This window comes from Physella acuta, unplaced genomic scaffold (assembly GCF_028476545.2).
Source record: "Physella acuta isolate Inbredline_101_S28 unplaced genomic scaffold, ASM2847654v3 ptg001284l, whole genome shotgun sequence".
Taxonomy (NCBI): domain Eukaryota; kingdom Metazoa; phylum Mollusca; class Gastropoda; family Physidae; genus Physella; species Physella acuta.
In genome coordinates this window covers 368405-387786 of record NW_026732799.1, presented here as the reverse complement: position 1 = coordinate 387786, position 19382 = coordinate 368405, and the positions used below count along the sequence as shown (strand labels likewise).

The following is a 19382-nucleotide window of genomic DNA, read 5'->3' as shown; positions in this document are numbered from 1 at the left end:
GTATTGACTGTTTCCTCATTGTTTCCACACACGCTAGGGAAAAAAAATTCGTAAATCGCCCCCCCCCCCCCCCCTCCCCTTGTTTCCCAGTTCGCTAGCGGCACCTCATGTTGTCGCCTATTTAACATCAAGAAATAACCGTCCGCTCCTTATTTGCGATTAACAAGGCCCACAACTTCCACTTGTAGCTACCCACACAGTCGCCTCACAAGCTCCCCCACCCCCCATCGCTCAGCTCCCCCACCCCCTCCGTTGAGTGAACCCACCCCCAACCCCGATGTTATGAAATTAGTTTTGCCGCCTTATAAAAACCCTGGCAAGTCTCGCTGAGATCGAGAGTAGAACGACGTCACACTTAGGACAACTTGGACGTTTTTTAGAGCGAAACAAAACCATCGCCAGTTACCAAATCTCTCCCGTCATACAGCGCGGCGGTTCGTCAACTACAAGAACAAAAATCGACTCCTCAAAATTTTGGTCATTATTCGCTGTGAAATCTGTCGGAAGAGTGAAAAGTGCTGAGCTGTGCTAAGGTTGTGGTCAACTTGTGGTCAACTTGTGAGACCAGACACAGGATACATTTCTCGTTGTAAAGGTGAGTGTAGGACGTTATTCTTTGCTTGTGGATTTTGGTATGGTGCTGTTTAGCACATTTGTATTTTGTTGTGGTGCTGTTTAGCACATTTGTATTTTAGTTTGGTGGTGTTTAGCACATTTGTATTTTGGAGTGGTGCTGTTTAGCACATTTGTATTTTGGTAAGGTGCTGTTTAGCACATTTGTATTTTGGTAAGGTGCTGTTTAGCACATTTGTATTTTGGTATGGCGCTGTTTAGCACATTTGTATTTTGGTGTGGTGCTGTTTAGCACATTTGTATTTATGTATGGTGCTGTTTAGCACATTTGTATTTTAGTTTGGTGGTGTTAAGCACATTTGTTTAGCACATTGATGGTATCAGCCAATTGTTTGAGCAGTATTGGTGGATCTAGATAATGTATAGATCTTTGTAACTGTAGAAGGTGATAGGCAAACTTAGTATAATTTTGTTTTACTGCATTAATTTAACATTGAATATTGAACAGTGTATTCTTCATTTAGTATTTGGTGTCTTCCTACTTCTGAATATGTATATATATATATATATATATATATATATATATATATATATATATATATATATATATATATATATATATATATATATATATATATATATTATATAGGGGCAGGGGGAGATAGTGTGGACTCAGAGGAGAAAGTGTTAATTAGGCCTAATTGTCAATTTGAATGTTAAAAATTAAGTTAACATTTGGATACGCTTTGCATTCGGCTGAACTAAGTTTTGAACTCGGGCCAAGGCCATGTTCCCTTAGTACGTTGACTGATGATTTGAAACTGACAGACAGAATCATCAGACAGATTTCATCGCTCTGTCTTGTTGAAGACTTGACCTTTGTTTGAAATGACCAGCAGAGTTTCAGATCAACAATCTCCTCAATGTCACTCAAGTATATGTCTGATACAAGCTTAGGTTGTGTACACGTACCACTCTCTTCAGTCAGGGTTTAATTACAGCTTTGTTGGCGTGTCTTGTTGGTGTTTAACTACAGCTTTGTTGCCGTGTTGGTGTTTAACTACAGCTTTGTTGGCGTGTCCTGTTGGTGTTTAACTACAGCTTTGTTGGTGTGTTCTGTTGGTGTTTAACTACAGCTTTGTTGGCGTGTTCTGTTGGTGTTTAACTACAGCTTTGTTGGCGTGTCTTGTTGGTGTTTAACTACAGCTTTGTTGGCGTGTTCTGTTGGTGTTTAACCTCAGCTTTGTTGGCGTGTCCTGTTGGTGTCTGATATAATTAGTCCTTACATTATATAGTCGGTCCTTACATTATATAATTGGTCCTTACATTCAGCTGTATTATGTACTAACGTAAAACACACTTAAGTTTTATTGTTAAGATTTGCTCGAGTTCTTGGTAGAGTTGCTGTGTAAATATTAGAGTTGCTAGAGTTATTGGTAGAGTTACAATGTCACGTATTTCTGTTTCTGTTTAGTTTTGTTGCTTGTACAATATAAAGTTACTGTCCTAATCAAATCATAGAAGAATCGGACCCCAATCGTCCATTAAACTAATAGCTGGGGACTCCGTAAGATATCACACTACAAATGGGATTACACTGAACATTGCCGGCAGATTTTCTTTCACGTCATTAATAAAACCAATCTTTCGTGTACACAAAAACACGTATTATACACAAGTGTATAATTTGTGTACACAAGTACACGAATTATGCACATGTGGATTCACACATTATAGAACTAACTAACATTCTCAGAGAAAACCACTCAACCACAGGGTCACACATGCACACATAGAGTCACACATTCACACATAGAGTAACACATTCATACATGGAGTCACACATTCACACATAGAGTCACACATTCACACATTGAGTCACACATTCCCACATAGAGTCACACATTCACACATAGAGTCACACATTCACACATAGAGTCACACATTCACACATAGAGTCACACATTCACACATAGAGTCACACATACACTCACACATAGAGTCACACATACACTCACACATAGAGTCACACATACACTCACACATAGAGTCACACATTCACACATAGAGTCACACATTCACACATAGAGTCACACATTTACACATAGAGTCACACATTCACATATAGAGTCACACATTCACACATAGAGTCACACATTCAAACAAGGAGTCACACATTCCCACATAGAGTCACACATTCACACATAGAGTCACACATTCACACATAAAGTCACACATTCACACATAGAGTCACACATTCACACATAGAGTCACACATAGAGTCACACATATAGTCACACATAGAGTCACACATAGAGTCACACATTGACACCTAGAGTCACGCATTCACACATAGAGTCACACATTCACACATAGAGTCACACATTCACACATAGAGTCACACATTCACACATAGAGTCACACATTCACACATAGAGTCACACATAGAGTCACACTTTCACACATAGAGTCACACTTTCACACATAGAGTCACACATTCACAAATAGAGTCACACATTCACACATAGAGTCACACATTCACACATAGAGTCACACATAGAGTCACACTTTCACACATAGAGTCACACTTTCACACATAGAGTCACACATTCACAAATAGAGTCACACATTCACACATAGAGTCACACATTCACACATAGAGTCACACATTCACACATAGAGTCACACATTCACACATAGAGTCACACACAGAGTCACACATTCACACATAGAGTCACACATAGAGTCACACATTCACACATAGAGTCACACATTCACACATAGAGTCACACACAGAGTCACACATTCACACATAGAGTCACACATTCACACATAGAGTCACACATTCACACATAGAGTCACATTTCCCTAAGTCAACCTGTGGGAATACAAAAATCCCAGCATCCCTTCCCAGCTCAGCCTGAAGATTGTACGAGTGTAAGGGGAGCTAACTTTGATAGTGTTCCTGATGGCGGGGCTTTCTTTCTTCATTGCCTATCTCGGAAAATTGAACTTCCGGTCACTTAATACAACTGATATCAAGTCGGACATTTTTACAGGCTCGTATGACCCGTACCACGTGACTGGGCATACAGGCAGCGTCAGACGAGCTTTAGGGAGTTTGACATGTATGACAGATGGACATGTCTGTCTGACAGATGGACATGTGTGTTTGACAGACATGTCTGACAGATGGACATGTGTGTCTGACAGATGGACATGTGTGTCTGACAGACATGTCTGACAGATGGACATGTGTGTCTGACAGATGGACATGTGTGTCTGACAGATGGACATGTGTGTCTGACAGATGGACATGTCTGACAGATGGACATTTGTGTCTGACAGATGGACATGTCTGACAGATGGACATGTGTGTCTGACAGATGGACATGTCTGAGAGATGGACATGTCTGACAGATGGACATGTCTGACAGATGGACATCTGTGACAGATGGACATGTGTGTCTGACAGATGGACATGTGTGTCTGACAGATGGACATGTGTGACAGATGGACATGTGTGTCTGACAGATGGACATGTGTGTCTGACAGATGGACATGTCTGACAGATGGACATTTGTGTCTGACAGATGGACATGTCTGAAAGATGGACATGTGTGTCTGACAGATGGACATGTGTGTCTGACAGATGGACATGTGTGTCTGACAGATGGACATGTCTGACAGATGGACATTTGTGTCTGACAGATGGACATGTCTGACAGATGGACATGTGTGTCTGACAGATGGACATGTCTGAGAGATGGACATGTCTGACAGATGGACATGTCTGACAGATGGACATGTGTGACAGATGGACATGTGTGTCTGACAGATGGACATGTGTGTCTGACAGATGGACATGTCTGACAGATGGACATGTGTGTCTGACAGATGGACATGTCTGACAGATGGACATGTCTGTCTGACAGATGGACATGTGTGTCTGACAGATGGACATGTCTGACAGATGGACATGTCTGACAGATGGACATGTCTGACAGATGGACATGTGTGTCTGACAGATGGACATGTGTGTCTGACAGATGGACATGTGTGTCTGACAGATGGACATGTCTAACAGATGGACATGTCTGACAGATGGACATGTGTGTCTGACAGATGGACATGTGTGTCTGACAGATGGACATGTGTGTCTGACAGATGGACATGTGTTTCTGACAGATGGACATGTCTGACAGATGGACATGTGTGTCTGACAGATGGACATGTGTGTCTGACAGATGGACATGTGTGTCTGACAGATGGACATGTCTGACAGATGGACATGTCTGACAGATGGACATGTGTGTCTGACAGATGGACATGTGTGTTTGACAGACATGTCTGACAGATGGACATGTGTGTCTGACAGATGGACATGTGTGTCTGACAGACATGTCTGACATATGGACATGTGTGTCTGACAGATGGACATGTGTGTCTGACAGATGGACATGTGTGTCTGACAGATGGACATGTGTGTCTGACAGATGGACATGTCTGACAGATGGACATTTGTGTCTGACAGATGGACATGTCTGACAGATGGACATGTGTGTCTGACAGATGGACATGTGTGTCTGACAGATGGACATGTGTGTCTGACAGATGGAAATGTCTGACAGATGGACATTTGTGTCTGACAGATGGACATGTCTGACAGATGGACATGTGTGTCTGACAGATGGACATGTCTGAGAGATGGACATGTCTGACAGATGGACATGTCTGACAGATGGACATGTGTGACAGATGGACATGTGTGTCTGACAGATGGACATGTGTGTCTGACAGATGGACATGTCTGACAGATGGACATGTGTGTCTGACAGATGGACATGTCTGAGAGATGGACATGTCTGTCTGACAGATGGACATGTGTGTCTGACAGATGGACATGTGTGTCTGACAGATGGACATGTGTGTCTGACAGATGGACATGTCTGACAGATGGACATGTCTGACAGATGGACATGTGTGTCTGACAGATGGACATGTGTGTCTGACAGATGGACATGTGTGTCTGACAGATGGACATGTGTGTCTGACAGATGGACATGTCTGACAGATGGACATGTGTGTCTGACAGATGGACATGTGTGTCTGACAGATGGACATGTGTGTCTGACAGATGGACATGTCTGACAGATGGACATGTGTGTCTGACAGATGGACATGTGTGTCTGACAGATGGACATGTGTGTCTGACAGATGGACATGTGTTTCTGACAGATGGACATGTCTGACAGATGGACATGTGTGTCTGACAGATGAGCATGTGTGCCTGACAGATGGACATGTCAGTTTGACAGATAGACATGTGTGTCTGACAGATGGACATGTGTGTCTGACAGATGGACATGTCTGACAGATGGACATGTGTGTCTGACAGATGGACATGTCTGACAGATGGACATTTGTGTCTGACAGATGGACATGTCTGACAGATGGACATGTGTGTCTGACAGATGGACATGTCTGACAGATGGACATGTCTGACAGATGGACATGTGTGTCTGACAGATGGACATGTGTGTCTGACAGATGGACATGTATGTCTGACAGATGGACATGTCTGACAGATGGACATGTGTGTCTGACAGATGGACATGTCTGACAGATGGACATGTCTGACAGATGGACATGTGTGTCTGACAGATGGACATGTCTGACAGATGGACATGTCTGACAGATGGACATGTCTGACAGATGGACATGTGTGTCTGACAGATGGACATGTCTGACAGATGGACTTGTCTGACAGATGGACATGTCTGACAGATGGACATGTGTGTCTTACAGATGGACATGTCTGACAGATGGACATGTCTGACAGATGGACTTGTCTGACAGATGGACATGTCTGACAGATGGACATGTCTGACAGATGGACACGTCTCTCTGTCTGACAGATGAACATGTCTGACAGATGAACATGTTTGACAGATGGACACGTCTCTCTGTCTGACAGATGAACATGCAGTTTGACATGCTTCTGTGAGACAGCTTGGAAATGACGTCACACTAGCACGAGCAGACGTTATGCACACAGACACACACACACAAACAAACAAACAACAACACGTATATCACCCGTGGACCAGGTGCCAGGTTCCAACCCCTGTCAAGCCACCACTACGTCATTGATCTACACGCCAACCTCCCACCTACTGGGTCGGTCTCTGCCACTTTCTGTCAATCTAAACATAAATAACTCAACCAAACCTTAAGGGGAATAACTCGATTAGACCTAAATGCAGGGGAATAACTCCTCAACTTGTTAACTACCTTATCTCCTATAACGTTTCCTTATTTAAAACTAATTACAAATGAATCGTAACTCCAATAATGCACCTCTACCCGGCCGTTGATTAAGAATGTCTATAAAATCGTTGCATTGTATCAATTGAATGTATGTGCGCATATTTTTTAAATTATTATCTATAGGCGAGTGCTAATTACTCATTAGGTTAATTAAAATTACACAAAAACCTGTTTCTTAGGTCAGGTTTTTGTTTCGTTTCATGTCTTTGTTGTTGTCTGCAAGAAAACTTTTTAAGGTTTTGTTTGGAGTAAAGTTACAGAAATATCAAACGAAACAAAACTACATAATTGTAATTACATCTAAGTAATAGACATAAGTATAAAACTCATAACTGCAATAACAGTTGATTAAATATAGATAAACAACAGAGATTTAATTTAAAACTAAATTCATATGATATAATAGAGTTACTTTACCTACACATGAGTGTCGTGTTTGTGTTGGTTTAGAATAGTTTAGATCTTTAATCGTGTTAGTGTAAGGACAATTGTCGTTGATGCAAACTTTAAAGTTTTCGAGAATGTTCTTGATGGTACCACCACTGGCTATGTATGCAACCAGTGGAATGACCGGAAGTGAGTTTAAGACACCCGGCAATGTCCGGTAATCCGGCTAACACTTAGTGCCGGCACTAACCGTGGTGCCGGACAGAGAAAGGTCTGGTCACCTAATTGTGTGCGAGACACGACCACTTAGCAATCAGATATTCTACTGTAAGATACCTGTAGGCATGTGTATAGCTGTGATACAGAGTACACACGACACATATACCATCGTAAGTATACATGTAGGAGCACATACAACTACAGTACACACGACACACATACCAATGTAAGTATACATGTAGGAGCACATACAACTACAGTACACACGACACACATACCAATGTAAGTATACATGTAGGAGCACATACAACTACAGTACACACGACACACATACCAATGTAAGTATACATGTAGGAGCACATACACGCTTGACATACACTTGTACCTAATGAACTATATGCTGTCGCTGTTAGTAAATCGACAGAGAAAAGAGAGCACCAAATGATCGCTCCATAGAACGTTCGTTGTTTGGGTTAGTGTTAAGGGAGGCATTCAACGTTGTAACCTTTTACGTTTACATTTATCGTAGCAGAAAACTGCTACTCAGTATCTACTCTACTTCACCTACATGCGTTCATATTTTTCTGCCGATATTTGACAATTGCCTAATCAGCATAGGCCCATGCACGTGTAACAAGACAAAGTACAGCTCTGTTAGAACTTGACCAACCCAACCTAACGTAATGGGTAAAATGTAATATTGAGTAGTCAGCTTGGACCTCCTGAATGTGACCTTGACCCTTCGGTTTAATGACCCCTGACCTCTGTTCTAGAAACGCATGACCCCTGGTCTAGAGACTCTTGACCTCTGGTCTAGTGACCCCTAACTTCTGGTCTAGTGACCCCTGACCTCTATTGACGCCTGACGTCAGGTGACGCCTGACCTCTAGAGACGTTGACCTCTGGTCTAGTGACCCCTGACCTCTAGTGACCCATGACCCCTGGTCTAGAGACGCCTGACCCCTGATCTAGAGATCACTGACCCCTGGTTGCATGTAACAACAAGTCCAGCAGAGACATGCAACACTTGGAGCAAGTTTCGCAACTCTGTTGTTCTACTCGCCTGTCTGAAATGCATGTCCATTATTTCATTAGCCCCGTCTCTAGCGCGGACCCCCCGGGAGCTCAACTTTCTCTCGGTCAGGCTAAACAATCATACGACAATCATGTATACATCGCTATACCACAATCACAATCAGGGTTTTTGTCGGCACATTTTTCGGGGGGGGGGGGTGTCACTTGAAATTTCCTGGTGTGTGTGTGTGTGGGGAGGGGGTGCTCTTGAAAAATAGAAAATTATGGGGCGGGCAGATGGGGTCCTCAGGTAATATGGCCTACATATTTTCTAAAACTGAAAGAAACCTCAATCACAATGATGTAGTGTATATATCACCACACACAAGTAAGACGCCAACGGTGTCCATTTAACCATACGACATATCTGTCGCAATACTGACAATCTAAACACAACACACCCTCCCCCCCGTGTGGTCTAAATTCAGGACAAACCACCAAGGTCACCATGTCTTAAGATGACCAGAGGTCAAGATGATGCGTGTCGCCGCCCACATTGGATGAAAATTAAATTAATCGAAACAAAAGTTCCAACCAGAAATAATGGCATGTTTTAATGGGCGGCGGCTGATGAAAAATCTGGAAGAAATTTCTCTGCATTAGCTCGTGTGGTCAGATCGTCTTCAGCATAGGTTCTTTAAACAAGCTGTATGTAACATGTGTAGTGGGTCATTTCACTAACACACCAGTCTACATATGTGTAGTGGGTCATCCCACTAACACACCAGACTACACATGTGTAGTGGGTCATTTCACTAACACACCAGTCTACACATGTGTAGGGGGTCATTTCACTAACACACCAGTCTACACATGTGTAGTGGGTCATTTCACTAGCACACCAGTCTACACATGTGTACTGGGTCATTTCACTAACACACCAGTCTACACATGTGTAGTGGGTCATCCCACTAGCACACCGCCGTCTACACATGTCTACATAATGACGTTTTCAACAATCATCATGGAAAATATTCGATTTCTCATGCCTCTGTCAATCATGTGTCAGTAGAAATTAGGTCAGATCAAATTGGATCACCTTTTTAAACAGATATAGGTGTGAATACCTGTGTTCTACATGCAGAAGTGAGGGACGGAGTGGTGTAGCGGTAGGGAGCTGGAGTGCTAAACCGTAAGTCTCGAGTTCGAATCCGGGTTCAAGTCAGTAGACCTTCCCTGAGTCCACCCAACTCTGATGGGTACCTAACTCACGTTAGGGAAAGTAAAGACGGCTTGTAGATAGTGCTGACCACACTATCTCTTCATATGCCGAGGTCACAGAAACAAGTGAACACTACTTCACTTGCCCCATAGACCGTCAGTTTTGAAAAGGGAACTTTACTTACATGCAGGAGTGAATACCTGTGTTTTGCAGTTGAACGGAAAAAAATCACAGGAAAAAAAACCCACAGAAACTTTAAATTTTAAAAGCATTAAGGTTTATAACATTCGTACTTAAAAATATTATTAGATATTTTACACAGAAACCTCAATTTTCGTTAAGAATCTAGTAAATGCGCGGTAAAAAACTTAATTACAAAAGGAATTTCGACACATCATTGTGTTTTGCATGTGTTTTGCCGTAGGCGTTTCCTGGGTTGGCTTCTCCTCGGTCAGCCTTGACCGTCCATATTGTGTGTTGTTGACGTTTTGTGTCAATGGCAGCCTTTGTACCGTGTCGGCTTTCTGCTTTAATCATCCGCTTTGTTATGCAATGAGCGTGATAAATGTGGGCAGTACAGGTGGTTGAACTAATGTTGCGATGAGTTGAGGACAGCAAGTCACATTAACCCGTCTTTATACTATTTCAAGCTAATGTAATGTTAATATATAACACATGACGAAAACTGAGAAACTTGGAACATTCTATTAAATATTATTTGTATAATGGAATTAAAGCATACATACTTTATACTAAATCTTTTTACGCGTTTATCTAAAAAAATTCATTACATTCAATTGACCGTAAGTTGATTTGCACTTTCTGAAAATTCAATACATAAAATCATTAACATGAATGTTATGCAAATACACATTTGTGACTTTTTTCCTGTGACTTTTATTTCTTTTTACTTTCTCATAAATACGAAGTATAGAGAAAGTCTTGTAATCGTGCAAAAAAAAAAAATCGAGATTTTTACAAATCTCGACGTTTTACACCTCACTGATACGGAAAAACATAATTTTGCAATCTTGTCCGTATGTCTGTGTGTCTGTCTGTCTGTCTGTCTGTCTGTCCGTGTGTAAACACGATAACTTGAGTACCGTTACAGCTAGGTTGATGAAATTTCATATATAAGTATTTTATCAAAATCGTAGATCCGTATCAACTTTTGAGCGATTTTCGATAACCGGAAGTGGTATTTTTCCTACTTTGAATTTTTCAAAAGCCTATAACTTGAGTACTATTTCAGATAGATACATAAAATTTCACAAGTAAGTAAAAGATCTAATTCTCTACCTTCTGTTAAATTTTGAGTAATTTCCGTTGACTGGAAGTAGTAATTTACGCTACTTCCGATTTCTCAAAAAACTAATGTAAATTTTAAAAGTACTAATAATATTGCGCACTATTATGCGCTTTTTTATTTGGCGTTCACTTGGTGTGCAATTAATTTGTCTACGAGATTTTATTCTATTTTAAAAACTTTAAGTATTTAAACCGAGTTCCCATCCCCTGTTATTTTATATAAGAATATTCGAGAAAGTTTAGGGGAGATCACTCCCGGTTTGTTTGTTTTTTCCGTTCCTTTTTACTTTCTCGTATATACGTACTATAGAGAAAGTATTGTAATCGTGCAAAAAAAAAATCGAGATTTTTACAAATCTCGACGTTTTACACCTCACTGATACGGAAAAACATAATTTTGCAATCTTGTCCGTATGTCTGTGTGTATGTGTGTGTGTGTGTGTGTCTGTGTGTGTGTGTGTGTGTGTTTGTGTAAACACGATAACTTGAGTACCGTTACAGCTAGGTTGATGAAATTTCATATATAAGTATTTTATCAAAATCGTTGATCCGTATCAACTTTTGAGCGATTTCCGATAACCGGAAGTGGTACTTTTCCTACTTTGAATTTTTCAAAAGCCTATAACTTGAGTACTATTTCAGATAGATAAATGAAATTTCACATGTAAGTAAAAGATCTAATTCTCTACCTTCTGATAAATTTTGAGTAATTTCCGTTGACCGGAAGTATTAATTTACGCTACTTCCGATTTCTCAAAAAAACTAATGTAAATTTTATAAGTACTAATAATATTGCGCACTATTATGCGCTTTTTTATTTGGCGTTCACTTGGTGTGCAATTAATTTGTCTACGAGATTTTATTCTATTTTTAAAACTTTAAGTATTTAAAATGGATTAAAAATCATGTCTATAGCCCGAGTTCCCATCCCCTGGTATTTCATATAAGAATATTCGAGAAAGTTTAGGGGAGATCACTCCCGGTTTATTTTTTCTCCACAATTGTGATACATACAAGGGGTAAAAACGTGTATAATATACTATGTCAGTAGCAATATTTGGTTTTAACATGCAGGTGCATATCCTAAAAAAGTTTGAATTCGAGTAGGTGATTCGGTATCAGGAGGTACACATTTCTTTAGCTGTTATTTCGTTGAAACCATCCACCAACTCATACAAGACAGTGGGAAACAATTCTACCAATTCATACAAGATAGTGGAAACAATTCCACACAACTCACACAAGACAGTGAGAAACGATTCTACCAATTCACACAAGACGAACGGCACCTCGGTGTAGCCTGTGTTATCTTTAAATTAGTTCTCTCAAGGACACAGTAGGGTAGGAGGAGTGTTGTCAATTTGTTGTTGCGTTATATACTAGAGGATCACTACAATATTTATACGCGATGGGGAGGTGGGGGGGGGGGGGGGGATAAATTGTTGCCACCGCTGGGTGTGTCAACTCCAGTGGATGTAACATCTCCTCACCGCCCGTGTCCCCTCACCCCCACCCCATGAGTCGTCTAATTGCACCCCAGCACCGAGCCACCCTCAGTCTAACTGGACACCCCACCCCAGGGGTGGCTAGAACTAATACCCAGGGTGGGGCTGCCGGGCCGGCTGACCCCGTCACCCGAGAAGTGAGCACCACGTGACCGGCCGACTGCTCACACTGACACGTCTGGTCAGTCACGTGACGCCCGAGCAATTAGCTGAGTCAAACATTGGATGGGCCTCTTGAGTGCTCAGTTGATTCATTAGAGCTTAATTAACGGGTTTTAAACTAGGAGGGCTATAAAAAACTGAATGTCTCTGTCTCTGTCTACAGCCGCGTCTTGGCTTTCTTGACCGTTTGTTGTAAGTAGGAGGTGATGATGTGGGGGTGGTCACTAAGACAAGACACCGAGCATTGGTACATCGCATAGATTTAATACTTCTACTCAATATTGATGTCATTATGTGTCATCCAGTGTCACACTACATGTTAATGTCAATCATTGCCATAGAGACCTAGACCTTTCTTCTAGGATAACAACCGTAACGCCACAATAAGCTTCAAACTACACATTGTGCGGCTCAACCACACCACCATTTGTGCAGCAAATCCAGACCACAAATCGTGCAGAAAAAACCACACCACAAATCCTGTAGCTATTCCACACCATAAATTGTGCATGTAAGACCACATGTAAAACCACATGTATGAACCACATGTAAGAAACTAGACTTCTCTCAAGCAAGAAAAAATATTATTTTAAAAACTTATTGCGCCAGAGATTATTGATTTTATCGCTCCCAGATATTTTTTGTACAACATTTAAGCGGCTCCTGGGGCGAACCCCCCCCCCCCCCCAGTAGCGCATCTTGTTTTGTTAAAAAATAACTTTAAATTATGTAAATTAAGTTTTTTTTATATGACAAGATAAGTCACACCGTTTACAGACATGTTAACTGACATGCTGTGAGATTAGCCGGTTGATGGGACAATTTCAAACTTGGGAGTTTGGTTGTTACAGTTGACGGCGGTTGATGGGACAGTTTCAGACTTGGGAGTTTGGTTGTTACATTAGACGCCAGTTGATGGGCTGGCGCTTCACCGACTGACAAGTGGATGTTGTTTCTTGGCCCACACGGTTGGCGGGGAGGGGGTGGGGGTAGCATAGACTAGGGGCGGGGGTCGTGTTTTCTGGCTTTGAGATGTGTCAGTGAAGTGTGGTCAACTCCGTGTGAGCTGTGTTTTGTTTGTCGTACCAAACTTTCAATGTTTGGGTTGGGTGAAGTGGTTCTTAGTCCCACAGTGTAAACTTTGTATGCGTGTCTTTATCGGTGTGTGAATGGCTGCGTGTATTTTTATGTGTGTGTGTGTTTGTTGTTGTCAACATTGCCGTTGTTTTCTTCAGTTAAAATGGCTGCGTATGTGTATGTGTGGTTGCTGCAAGTTTTGTGTCCTCATTACATCATTATGTAAGTGTAAGCCGATTAGATGGAATCGAAGAGAAAGTGTTTAACGTGTGTTTACGTGTCTTGGTCAAATCGCCAATTAAAATCCCAAAGTTTTGTGATGAGGTTTTCGACGTGAACAAAACCTCCAAATCCCATCTTTGTACAGCTGGACACGTGACTTGTGAGGTCTGGAATCTACCAATCAGACATGTCGTTACAGAAAGGGTTTTTCGAACAAAGATCTTCAAATCTAAAGTTAGAAAATCGATATTTGTATAAAACTAGATCGATGTTCTTATAAAACAAGGCAGAGAATTGTTCTAATCTAATTATTTTTGTCTCGTTATTTGTATCTTGTGATAGTCGATTTTATTTTTTAATTAAGTTTAGGATTTTACCACTAGCTATAATTCAATTTAATTCCCCTCTTGATATATATATATATATATATATATATATATATATATATATATATATATATATATATATATATATATATATATATATATATATATATATATATATATATATATATATATATATATATATATATACACATATATATATACATATACATATATATAGATACATACACAACACCAATAACTACCACACATCAGTACAACACCACCATCGGCTACCACTCCCTCCCCCTCACTCAAGTTTAGATGGTTGATACCAGAGAGGGTCACAGTGACGTCACAGAGGACTGTGAATTGCCCTCATGACGTCACAGGGGACTGTGAAATGCCCTCATATTTCGCTCATGTCAAGACAAGGGGGGCGACCTTTGATGGAGATCCTCTGGTGTTGTAGACATTTTCTCCAGGAAAACTGGACGTTTTATTACAAACAAATTTTACCAGCAGAAGGTTACAAGGGTTGGGTTGTATTTGTGCATAGCCCACAACTTTAAAATTATATGTTTACCAGAATTTACATTAGCAACATTCATTTCATATTTAATGCACTTGAAAAAAAAAGAGATTTTAATATGACCCAATCATAAGCCGTACTTATTTATTTCACACCCCCCCCCCCACCCATTGTAAAAGGTGCCTATTTCTTCCCCCAACCCACCCTATTAGCCGTAACTATTTATTCCACCCCACCCCCACCTCAGAAACGAGAGTCACGTGTGTGTTAAAATCACCGAGCTACACCGTTAAAGGGTGATAATAATATGCGGTTGACACTTTGTGGGCAGTAGCGGCCTCTCCCCCTAGCTCCCCGCTCCCCCTAGCTCCCCGCTCCCCCTAGCTCCCCTCTCCTCCTAGCTCCCCTCTCCTCCTAGCTCCCCTCTCCCCCTAGCTCCCCTCTCCCCCTAGCTCCCCGCTATCCCTACGAACATTTTAAAAATAGTAGCGCCTTTTTCGAGAACGTTAAAACAAGTTTCATACACAAAAAAACACATAAAATAAAGCAAATATCAATTCACTGTAAGGCCTGTACATCTGCTGTTTGCGTTATTCCTACTGGATATGAACCTTCAACCAGTCACATCGATCTTAATTCACAAGTGGAGAGACCTATTGCCTCTGGGTTATAAGATCAGTCTAGTGACGTAGGTTAATTGTTCACGTAAATTGTGACCCGTTAAAAAAAGTTTTGCTTATCTATGACAATATTAGACGGGAGTGAAACTGTAGGTCTCTTGCATGTTAGCTGATCGAGACAATCTTTCAATGACATCTTGTACAGATGCACATATTTTTAGGTGGATTGTGTTAAAAACAATATATTCACGTATATGGTGGTGGTGGTGGTTGGGGGGGGGGGAGTTAATCTGCATACATGTACATAAAAAAACATATCTTACATAACTTAAAAACGTGAGTGTGAATCGAGATGATTAGAACGTACAGATGTAAACAAAAGTATCCTCAAATACGTCGGATACATTTAGTTAAAACATTTGAAAATACTCATGATAAAAGTAAAACTGCTTCCAAAAGATAAATAGCCAAGCTTCATTAAAAATGTTTGTTTTTTTACAATCAGAATTTAGATCTAAAGCTTTTGAAACAGGTAAAACTATGTGAATATTTTTTTGGGGATTATCAGTAAAGAAGTTTGTGAGCAATAGGAGCCTACGGTGATCTAAGCCATACTTTATTATTATGTCAAACACTAATCTATAAGAAAACAAGTAATTTAAAAAAGTCTAGTGACAATTTTAGCGCAATTTCCTTGTGTTATCTAAAAATTGCTCTGTCGTAGCGTAAATCAAGAGCAGGGTTAGTAAAACCATTGGTTAGTTATTAAAACGTTTTTTATTAATTTTTTTTTCAGTATTTTACATCTTTTATTTACAATAGAGTAACATGACTAAAAACCATTGCGCGCACAGCTACCGAACGTGACGTCGCAGCTATTGAACGTGATGACGCGTGTGGTGTGGTTGCATAAAATGCCTACTAATTCGGTCCAAATTTTAATTAATTCAAAAAATTTTTTGTGACCGAACGAATGGATATTTTTGAAAACTTTCTTCGGCAATATTGTTCTAAATTATGGCAGGAATCGATTGGTACATGTTTCAAGTCGCTAAGTGGTCTGGTTGCCGAGATATGGGCCAAAAACTGAATTTTGTCGAGGTTTTTTGGCTTTTCCGGGAAATACATGAAAGAAACCCGGAATTTTTATGGCCTATGTTCATCCTCGTAACTTGCTTAACATAATTGCTTTTGGAACTAGTCATCGATATTGCTTCGTTGAGGAGGAGATACGACTTAAAGCTGCGGACACACATCCATCCATCCATTCATCCATTCATTCATACATTCATACATCCAGAAATGACGGGTTAATAAACGCAATTCTCCAGAATGGAAATTGCGCTAAAAACGCAGTAGGGCCTACCCGATTCATAAATGTAAATGATATGAAGGGCAGTAACAATAAATTTATTTTAAAAAACTGATATTACTGCAGCTATCAAATTGTTTTCATTTCATCACAAGATTTCTAGCGCGTTTCTCTATCAACTCCGCTTTTACCAACTTTCCTTACAATTTGATTCTTTAGCATTTATAAAATAGTATATTTAATTCTAAATTTAGACAAAGTTGTTTGTTAAAGCGAATTGTTATAAGTTATTATATTAAATAAAAAGAAATATTTGATCTGGTTGAATTTGAAAATTACAATTATATGTGAGGGTTTAAACAGATCTATAGTAAGAGAGTAATTATTTCCCCTACTGTAGTTCGCTCGTCTTAAATCTATTTAATATTCCATTATATCAATTTTTAAAATTTTGACTACAAAACAAGTGTTATAGCGTTTCTTTTTTTTTTTTTTTTTTTTTTTTTTTTTTTGTGTAGCGTAGGCCCTATATATCTTTGTGTTGTGTTGCGTGTAGGCCTATATCTTGTGTTTTGTTTTGTGTTGTTTTGTGTTATAAGTTGTTTTATGTCGTCCGTGGTTTGTGTTGTTTTTATTTTCTACTCTATTTGGGGGTGACACTATTTAGGTCGTGACACCATTTAGGGCGTGAGCGTGACACCGTTAAACGGTGATACTTACTATTTAGTCGGTGATCCCAAACGAAAAATGACTGAGAAAACAATTTTTTTTTCTCTTATGGAATTATTAACACCGCATCAACAAAAACATGGAACTAAACTGACTGCATGCAAGTAGAGGCGGGTAAAGGGTGGTTCTAGGCAGAGCTATGCTCTATTGTATTACAGGACCAGCCATATAGGAGGGGGGGGGGGTGGTTCTTGGGCGAAGCTTTACTCGAGGGGTGGTTCTTGGGCGGAGCTTCACTCGAGGGGTGGTTCTTGTGTGGAGCTTTACTCGAGGGGTGGTTCTTGGGTGGAGCTTTACTCGAGGGGTGGTTCTTGGGTGGAGCTTTACTCGAGGGGTGGTTCTTGGGTGGAGCTTTACTCGAGGGGTGGTTCTTGGGCGGAGCTTTGCTCGATTGTATGACAGTATCAGCCAGTATAGGCGGGGAAGGGGTGGTACCAAGACGGGGCTATGCGGTGTTGTATGACAGGATCAACCACTACACCTCCCGGTACACCAGAGACGGGGCTGACACACCCCACCTAGTGACGCCACTGTAGCTAGTTGGTGATCGGCTCAATCGGAATATTCTTTGGCGTGTCTGTGAAAAACATGTTTTACAATAATCACCTCCCCACCCCACCCCACCACTGGACCCACCCCATCCCTGGCCCCCACCCCACTGTTGTAGTTATTTGATTTCAAATTTCATCAGCACCTGATAGTTGTAATGACCCCTGAACTACTCCCCCTCCCCCACCCACATCACCCCCGTGGAACCACTCGTCTGCTACTCGGCGGAGGAAGAAATTGTTTCAGAAGTTTCTAGAAATGGTACACAAACACTTCAACGCTTAAGTTATAGAGATGACCAAATGTCCTATACGGTCATGTAGTAGAAAGGACATGTCCTTGAAGTCCTATAACCAACACTCACTAAATGCGCTCTGTTAGGATTCACACACAAATAACAGCCATGTTTACATTTCTATTTACATCTGTTTACATTTCTATTTACATCTGTTTACATTTCTATTTACATCTGTTTACATCTATATTTACATCTGTTTACATTTATATTTACATCTGTTTACATCTATATTTACATCTGTTTACATTTATATTTACATCTGTTCACATTTATATTTACATCTGTTCACATTTATATTTACATCTGTTTACATTTATATTTACACCACTGTGTAGGCCTACATCTATGTTGATGAGATATTCATACATGTTTGCTTCCAACTTTTTATCGTTACACCCCGGGCCTGACAAAGACTGGACGGACCCTTGCTAATAAATTCCCGGTTGGTAAAGGCCATTATGTCTTTGTTAAGAACTCTTTAGAACCTGCCGGTCCATGGGGCAGGTGAAGTAGAATTCACCTGTTTTAGCGAACAACCCAGCCGTCTTTAATTTCCCTAATGTGAGTAAGGTACCCGGCAGTGTCAATAAATCAGTGTCAGCATTTAATACAGTGTTGTGTTGACTAATAATGTCACTAACATCGTTCAACGTGTAGTAAAGCACATTGGGTTATGACCAATAACTATTTTATAAATTGTTTTTTATTTAGTCTTTTTTCTCAAATAAGTAGAACATTAAAAATATATAGGCCTATAATTCACGTGTAACGTGTACCGATGCCTAGTATACTTTATATACGTGTACCGATGGCTAGTATACTTTATATACGTGTACCGATGGCTAGTATACTATATAATAATAATTCAGACAGTATCTTACGCTGGTCCCTCTATCACAGAGTTTCTTCCAGGCATCTCTTCGGGGGGGGGGGGGGGGGGGACACCCCCACCCCCCCCCCCCCCGAAACTTTTTTACCGCCCCCCCCCCCCCCGAACGAA

The 19382-nt window shown here is 40.6% G+C and overlaps 1 protein-coding gene across 2 annotated transcripts in view; it reads left to right on the top strand.

The window, feature by feature from the left end:
• Positions 1-323: 323 nt before the first annotated feature.
• LOC131958034 (uncharacterized) overlaps positions 324-19382 on the top strand; it is a 43041-nt gene continuing 23982 nt past the window's right edge. For both annotated transcript variants that reach the window (XM_059322936.1, XM_059322935.1), the window contains exon 1: positions 324-595. The gene's annotated coding sequence lies outside the window, so the exon portion shown is untranslated. The remainder of the gene's footprint in view (positions 596-19382) is intronic.